The sequence below is a fragment of the Amphiura filiformis genome, chromosome 16 (assembly GCF_039555335.1).
Source record: "Amphiura filiformis chromosome 16, Afil_fr2py, whole genome shotgun sequence".
NCBI lineage: Eukaryota > Metazoa > Echinodermata > Ophiuroidea > Amphilepidida > Amphiuridae > Amphiura > Amphiura filiformis.
In genome coordinates this window covers 46,318,539-46,328,015 of record NC_092643.1, presented here as the reverse complement: position 1 = coordinate 46,328,015, position 9,477 = coordinate 46,318,539, and positions in this window count along the sequence as shown.

Sequence of the window (9,477 nt, the reverse complement as noted above, 5' to 3'; positions counted from 1 at the left end):
AGAAGATTCATCTCATCTTCTACTAGCTCAATCCACCATCCCTGTACTTCGTTTGGGGATACATTTGATCCCTGATCTTCAGTCTAATGTTGGAAGTGGCGCACAAGGCAGCGTATATATGGCTTCACTTGGTCCATCCGGTGGACTTTGTGTAATTAAACAGTTCAAGAAGCACGCTGACAAGCACTGGCTTAAAGAAGCAGAAATCTTGTCCAAAATGGAAGGAAGCAAATACTTTCCAAAGCTGTATGGGATTACAAAGAACGGTTGCATTGCAATGGAATTCCTGGGTCATGACACTTTAATTGATGCGCTGGAAGCAAATAGTTTGCAAGCCGTCGACTGGATAGACGTTGCCATGAGTCTTACCAAAGGGCTTCAAGATCTGCACAAGGCAGGATTCATTCATGGTGATCTCAAAGAACAAAACATTATGATAAATCAAAAGAAGGGCAAGTGGCAGGCGACTATCATAGACTTAGGGTTAGCAGAACCAATGAACCCACCTCCTACACCATTTCAAATGACTCCTGCGCAGATAAGCTACTATCAAAAGGTGTGTACTCATATTGCACCAGAAATCTTAGACTGTACCAGAGGTGTAAACGTGAAAGGTGATGTCTTTTCACTTGGTGTTTCCTTGTACATGATTGGAGACGTTACAGGTATTACACCTCTCATCAACTGGGCTACATGTTGCATAGATCCAGATCCAGCTAGTAGACCTGATATGAAGTGGATCATATCAATGCTAACTAAACTAAAAGATAAATGGAAGGCAAAGTAGTGCCTCCGGGAAGGGGGAGGGAGGAGGGAGGGTATTGGCATTAAGGGCTAAGTAAAGCCTCCGGGAGGGGAGGGGAGGGGAGTGTCTTGGCATTGGTGAATAAGTCGGGCCTGCATGAGGGGAGGGTCTTGAGGGAAAAGTATAGGGTCTCCGGGAGGAGGGTCTTGGCATTGGAGTTCGGTTCCCAATTCCCATGCTCTTACAAATATGTGAGACATCGACATTCAGTTAAACGGGATTATGGAAAATAGGGTTTCAAGAAGGGTGCCACATTAGCTGCAAAATCATTAAAAACACCAAAAGGGCTAACTTTCAAAAATTAACCTTTGCTCATGCAAAAACTCCTTGTGAAAATCTCATAAAGGTATCAAAACGTACTTCTCTTTAAAGGGCATTAGTAATTAGGGTTTGTCCATCTTTAGGTCCTGCCAATTGGCACTTTCCCCTTCTATAAAATCATGTTATTAGTCTCATAAAAGGTGCATGGGAACTAACATAACAATGCCAAGAGCCTAGCCAGTGGAGGGGTCAGGGAGGGGTAGGCACTCAAGAAATACTATGTATACACACGTGTGACAAAACAAAAAACTGAAAAATTGTGTTTCTTTGACTAATAACTCGGGTGACGGTTTAAAAAACACCATGACTGGTTTTCAAGAAAAAGGGCAGTTTTTCTGAACTTGATTAATTCTAGGGTATAGATTTTCACAATTCAAGTGAATTTTAAATTGAAAAATTTAGGGTAAAATAATCTTGTTTAAGAGATATTTTTGCCAGAATGGTGATACTCGTATAGGTTTTTTGTTTTCACGCATGTGTACTAGTATACACTAACATTGGGTGTAGTATGGGTATGGGGTAGGGAGTAGGGGATACTTATCAGAGGAACATTCAAACCAAAGTATTTCATAGCTACTCTACTCTGGCAAATGGCAAGCAAGAGCAGCTCATGAAAGGTTCCAAAATCTTTGTTGAGGTCATGTGATATTTTGTATTTGGTATTTTTGTTTGGGAAATGGGCTCAAATTTTCAGCATGGATTAATAATGTCACTGAACTCCACAAGATGAGTATAAAAATCATGAGGTAAAAATGTTTTACTGATATTTAAAAAAGTTTCAACAACTTATGTGAGTGCAAGAAATACATATGCAACATAGCTGTCTTTTTTATACAGTTAAATAACTATAAGCTTTTTTTAAACTTTTACATAATGCAAATGTTTTAAATGTTTGTTTCAAAAATTACTTTTTCATTTTTCCGTTTTATATTATTTTTCTTGGGTGACCTGTCACCCAGGAGAAACCAAATTTAAAAATATTCTGAAAAAATTACATTGTGACTAAAAACTTCAAGAGCAAGAGGCAGCTACTTAGATATGCATCTTCTTTACACTCACATAAAATTAGAAAATGATTCAGGATCTTAAGATCAAATTCACTGATATAACACATGTATTAATTAAATGTATTTGTTTGACTCATTATGTACACTTTAAAGTGAATGTTATTTAAAATGAAAATTTACAATAAATATGTAATATAATTATGGAGACAATAAAATTTGACATGTCAAAATGTCAAATAAATAAATATATAAGTCTGTCATTGTTGTTATCATGATACTATTTAGGCGGACTTCATGAAGAAAGTAAGGAATGAAAGAAGGGAAGGGAGAAAAGAGAAGAGAAGAGAAGAGAAGAGAAGAGAAGAGAAGAGAAGAGAAGAAAGAGAAGAGAAGAGAAGAGAAAGAGAAAGAGAAAGAGAAAGAGAAAAAAAGAAAAGAAAAAGAAAAGAAAAGAAAAGAAAAGAAAAGAAAAGAAAAGAAAAAGAAAAAAAAGAAGAAGAAGAAGAAGAAGAAGAAGAAGAAGAAGGAAAAGGAAAAGGAAAAGGAAAAGGAAAAGGAAAAGAAAAAGAAAAGAAAAGAAAAGAAAAAGAAAAAAGAAAAGAAAAGAAAAGAAAAGGAAAAGAAAAGAAAAGAAAAGAAAAGAAAAGAAAAGAAAAGAAAAGAAAAGAAAAGAAAAGAAAAGAAAAGAAAAAAAAAAAAAAAAAAGAAAAAAAAAAAAAAAAAAAAAAGAAAAAAAGAAAGAAAGAAAGAAAGAAAGAAAGAAAGAAGGAAAGAAAGAAAGAAAGAAAGAAAGAAAGAAAGAAAGAAAGAAAGAAAGAAAGAAAGAAAGAAAAGAAAGAAAGAAAGAAAAGAAAGAAAGAAAGAAATTGTTATTAAATTTTGCCCCCCTTGAAATCTGCTTTTCCCCTTTGTCTCTCATTTCTTCCCTGAAAAATAAACATAGGCCTATAATGACAATCTGCAATGCGCCAGTCTTATCTGATGTTGTGAAATTTTACTGCATAGTTCTACCATGTTTCTACCAAAAGGTAAATTGTATACCAATCCAACTGAAAAATTAAAGTACAGAAATACAAAACAAAAACAATTTAAACATGTGTACATATTGTTGATGCTGTATCCCCCATGTATCCTAATTGCAATAAGCAAACACTATTATCTGGTTGTTGAACACAAGCCATAAGCCCTAATGTATGATTTCCATCAAATATTTATATTAATTTTGTTATTCTTTACTCAAAATGCTGAAATAAATATTGGTACATGCAATAACTCCATCAAGCCAATCACACGCCTTCCAATCAGATAGAGATAAAAGATAGTAACTTATATATGAAAACTTGCTATCAGCAGTAGATAGCTAATTACATAATGAAAACTTGCTATCTGCAGTAGATAGTTAATAACATAAAGAAAACTTGCTATCTGCAGTAGATAGCTACCCAACAAACACAAAACGTTTTCGACATCATTCGCAAAAGGTTATAAAAGGTTGTCAGAAAACGTTTAAATGTCGGGTTATATAAAGGGTACATTAATGGTTTTCATAACATTAAATAACATTTGTTGGTAATTTACTGCACAACAAACACAAATGTTTTACAGAAAACATTTAAATGTCGGGTTATAAAGGATATAAAAACGTTTTAATAACATTCCAAAAACATTTTTGAAAACTTGGTACAAATCATTCTAAACAAAATGTTATTTTGGGGTTGAAAAAATATTTTGCAAAAAATGTTTGCCCAAAATATTTAACGTTTTTAAAATGTTTTCACGACCTTTAAATAACCCGACATTTAAATGTTATTAAAATGTTTTGTAAAAAACATTTTAAGAACATTTCTGTGTTTGCTGGGTGCAAATAGTTTAACATAATGTTATTTAAGTGTTGACAAAATATTTGGTCAAAAATGTTTGCAAAAATAGTTTACAATGACATTTCGAAAACATTAAAAAAATATTGTTGTAGGGTGTTTTCATACGATTTCATGACCTTTATATAACCCGACATTTTAATGTTATTAAAACGTTTTTACCTAAACCAAAACCCAAAATATAACTTATTGAAAACGTTTTAAAAACGTTTTTGTGTTTGCTGGGTAACTACTAGGGTGGGCCAAAAAACACTTTTTTTCTCGGATCGACTTGGAACTCTCGGAGAATTTTACTGGGGTACATACTAGTATTGTGCTGAAATATCAGTAATATCGGAGCATGTTTCCCCAGGCAGTAGATTTTCACAAAATCCCTACTTTTTTGCTATTTCTTACTGTATAATTCTATATAGAGAAATCAGTAGAAACAATTTGGGGAAAGTAGGCATTCAGATGCCATCCTAACCAATATTAAACACTTTAGGTAGTTTGTTTGGACCCTCTAGAACATCACCAAATAGCAAGCCGTCTCCAATTGGTTACCATTTATATTTTTGCTAAAGACATGCATGTAAGTCAAATATTAATGATTTTTGAGTTGCTATATTAAGGGGTAGGGGTAGCATTATGGAGAATTTCCCCAGTTCTACTCAGTCAAATTTACCAAATGTGGTATTATTGCATAGATATGAACTGCAGCATTGCCAAAAATAAATGCTATATGATTTTCGGTTATCCATGTTTTGACCAGAGGTCAAAAGGTCACACAACCTTGAAAATTACTACAAATCAGGCGTCACATGACCCTTTAACCCCTGGTCATGTCAGAGCTGCTCTAAATTCATATCTCATGTATTGTTTGTACTTTTGCAGTTCATATCTACCCAACAAGACCAAGATTGTGAAATTTGACTCAGTAGAACTGGGGAAATGCTCCATAATGCTACCCCTACCCCTTAATTTAGCAACTCAAATATCATCAATATTTAACTAAATACAGGTCTCTAGCAAAAAATAATGGTAACCAATTGGAGACTGCTTGCTATTTGGTGATGTTCTGGAAGGTCTAAACAAACTACCAAAATTATTTAATACTGGCTATGATGTCATCTCAATGCCTACTTTTCCCAGGTTGTTTCTACTGATTTCTCTATAGAGTTATACAGTAAGAAATGGTGAATAAGTAGGGATTTTGTGAAAATCTACTGCCTGGGCGAAACATGCTCCGATCTTACTGATATTTTAGCACAATAGTAGTATGTACCCTAGTAAAATTCTCCAAGAGTTCCAAGTCGATCCGAGAAAAAAGGTGTTTTTCGGCCCACCCTAGTAACTACACATGTAAACTTGCTATCGGCAAAAAATAGTAAATTACATATGAAAACTAACTATCGGTAGTAGATAGCAAATTATACATGAAAACTTACTATCTGCAGAAGATAGCAATTTACGTATGAAAACTTGCTATCTGCAGTAGATAGCAAATTACGTATGAAAACTTCGTATCTGCAGTAGATAGCTAATTACATAATAAAAACTTGCTATCTGCAGTAGATAGCTAATTACATAATTAAAACTTGCTATCTGCAGTAGATAGCAAATTACATATGAATATGCCTACTTGCTATCTGCAGTATAGCAAATTATATATGAAAACTTGCTATCTGCAGTAGATAGTTAATTACACATGAAAACTTGCTATCGGCAAAAGATAGAAAATTACATATATCGTCGTTGGGCAAGAAAAACCTCCTATGTGTCATTGGCCCCTGAACATGTTTAAAGCAAAACCTCCTGTGTAACCTGTTGGCAGTTTTGTTTTAAACATGTTCAGGGGCCAAAAGCACAAAGTTTTTCCTGCCCAGCGACGATATGAAAACTTGGTATCGGGAAAAGATAATAAATTATATATGAAAATCTGCGGTAGATAGCTAATTACACAATGAAAACTTACTACCTGCAGTAGATAAGAAATTATATAATGAAAATATTTGCTATCAGCAGTAGATAGCTAATACATAATGAAAACTTGCTATCTACAGTAGATGGCAAATTACATAATGAAAACTTGCTATCTACAGTAGATAGTAAAATGCATTATCTGCAGTAGATAGCTAATTACATGATGAAAACTTGCAATATGCAGTAGATAGTTGATTATATATGAAAACTGCAATCTGCAGTAGATAGCAAATTACATTATGAAAACTTGCTATCAACAGGAGATAGCAAATTATAAATTTTAAAAATTTTGTAACAATTTGCAAAACCTGCTATTTGCAGTAGATAGCAAATTACATATGAATACTTGCTATCTACAGTAGATAGCAAATTATATATGAAAACTTGCTATCTGCAGTAGATAGCTAATTACACATGAAAACTTGCTATCGGCAAAAGATAATAAATTATATATGAAAACTTGCTATCTGCAGTATAATGAAAACTTGCTATCTGCAGTAGATAGCAAATTACATAATGAAAACTTGCTATCTACAGTAGATAGTAAAATACATTATTATGAAAACGTGCTATCTGCAGTAGCTAGCAAATTACGTAATGAAAACTTACTATCTACAGTAGATAGCTAATTACGTACAATGAAAACTTGCTAACTACAGGAGATAGCAAATTACAATTTTTTTATTTTTTGTAACAATTTGCAATCTGTAGTAGATAGCTAATTATTATGAAAACTTGCTATCTGCATTAGGCCTGACTTGTCGATAGCAAGTTACATAATTACAAATACTTGTTATCTGTACGCCTAGAAGGCCTAGATAGCAAATCACAAATCACAAATCACATATTCTATCTGTAATAGCTTTTCCACAGTCGACACACCGAACAAGCGTATGGTTTTATCTTTAAATGTAAAATATTTGGATGTTTCTTTAAGGGTACAGACCACAAAATAGCTTTCCATAGACTAATAGATGTCACGTTTTAGGCCATAAGTCGAGTTATCTCCCCTAATCAGCACAAAATTCTGCATAACATATCTGAAAATGACTCCACATTTTAGGCCTACTTTTTGAGAATAAGACCAGATTTTAAAAGAAGTTATGCCTTGTTAAAAGGGCATTTCGTGATTCACAGCCTCATCAAGTTGAGATACCACTGGAAACCTGGAAACCTGGAAACGAGCCGCGTTTTGACTCCGTGTTTATGCGCCCATAATTGTAAACATCACTCAAATGTTCGCATTTTCTTTTCAAATTTGCAGAGATCACATTCACGAAATCTATAAAAACACGATTTTCGACACTAAAATTGTTAATATTGTACCGATTTTCCACAATTTGTATGCAAAGTTGAGACTATAAGCGTGATAAAGTTTTGCCATAAACCGCTTCACAAGCGGATTTATGAACCGTTATGACATGTATGCGCGTAGCTTAGCGCACCACGTGTGCGTATGCGTAATTTCGGCGTGTCATTGTCGTACGCGTGTTTGGCTCGGGTCATGACAACCCGCGCGCAGCTACATGCATAGTGATACCACAACGCTACACATGCGATTCATATTTGACATAGTCAAAAGTCGATTGCGAATTAATCAAGTTTTTTCTGCATTTTAGCAGTTTAGATAAAGTTTTATAGTCAGTTGTTAAGTACAACGATGCCTTCTATCTTATCGAAACAAAGGTAAGTTCCAAAATATTTGTAAGTCTGAAACTAAAAGCATCTTCGTTATTATATTCACTGACATGACTGAATGTACGATACCAGTGGAGCCTTGTTTTTGGAAACTAATGTAAATTCGTAAAAGTTGAACATTTTTGATGTTTAGTAAGAAGATGAATGAATTACTACTCTCCACGTATATGACTTATTATTATTTATATGAGTGTAAGATAATTATAATTTAGGACTTCACGGTCTTGGATGCGTCTTCAGAACCAGATTTGACATATTTTGGCGATACAACATGCATGGCCTATTGATAAATCAGTTTTAACGCATAGTCTTCTAGATCTAGGGCCCACACCTAACAGCCTAAAGTGCAGATCTGCAGATGGTTGTATAGGGTATCCCATCCAGATCAATTTGTTCTGAATTTATTTTAAAAGATGATCCAGAAATACCGACTCGGATCAAACATTATCCGGTTTATCAAATTGAGTAGGATTCTTGATGATCCAAAATCGGGTAAGGCCTATTTTGATATGGCAAATCTGATCCTGATCCAGATCAATATAGATAGGCCTGATTCGGGTTATAATAGACCTAAGGGGGGGGGGGTATTTGTGAAGCAAAAAATACACAATTTGTGCTTCACACTCATGTTTTAAAGTTTCTTTTATTTAAAAGGGATTGTTATATGATAGGTGCTGATCAAAATATTGTTTTGTCGATTTCTTTTCTAGTTCAAAGCCTCGATCATCTCGATGGCATTGGTTGACATCATGCTTTGGCATGAAATCCAAGAAAAACAAGTCCCGTGCCGAGGCCTACATTGTCGTAGATGTAAGTATAATAATTGATAATGCTACAAACTCTTTTTTAATATTACCAACATTAATATAGGGATTGAGTCATCAGGGTAGAATATAGGGATTGACTCGTCGAGGTCATTATTCCTAAAAGATAATTCTATAGTTGAAAAATATTTTTCCCCTGCACATTTCGAGGAACACCAGAGTGATTAAACCCGTTTCAAATGTCATGCTGCTCCACGATTACAGGCTCCAGGACGCGAAATTTCTTTTTTCAACAACCGCAATACAACCAACCCTTAGGGTTAGGTTTAGGGTTATGGATAGGCTTAGCGTTCTGTGGCCCATTATGGTTGCAAAAAAATCCCGGCAAAAATAAATAAAAGACTCCGGGGCCAACCCAAAGGATATAAATGCCAGCTGGGATTTGGGATTTACTCCTGACCCTGAGAGCTCCAGAGGATTAAGGCTGCTGTTAGTGTTAACATGGTTAAGGCTTGTATTCTTGAAGCATACGAAACAACATGACGTATACATCCGGGGGCACTCACTAAAAATGGGTGACCCCTAATGGCCCCTTTTTTTGTTTACCTGTCACTAAAAGACCCCCTTTTTCAAAAATTTCTGATAATATCTCACTGAATAACCGCGTTTTTTCATTATTTTTCCTCAAATTTTAACAAATTTTTTCAAATTTTGATGAAATTTTGAAAAAATTTATCAACTTTTACATCTTGATCCAAAATTTTCCCAGTCTCACTGAATGACACCCTTTTTTTGGTAATATTATCCCAGTCTCAAAGACCCCCATTTTTTGGGGGCCTCCTCACTGAAAGACCCTCCTTTTTCGGTGTCTAATCTCTCACTGAAAGACCCTTAGTTTCGCACATCTCCGTCACTTCCAAAGTTGATATGCATTGTGGTTTTGTTGGGGATATAATCGAGGTGGTAAATTTAATCAAATTAACAAGCAACAAAGGAATAATGTGTGCCCACTATAATAACATTGTAACCTATTTTATTCTCTG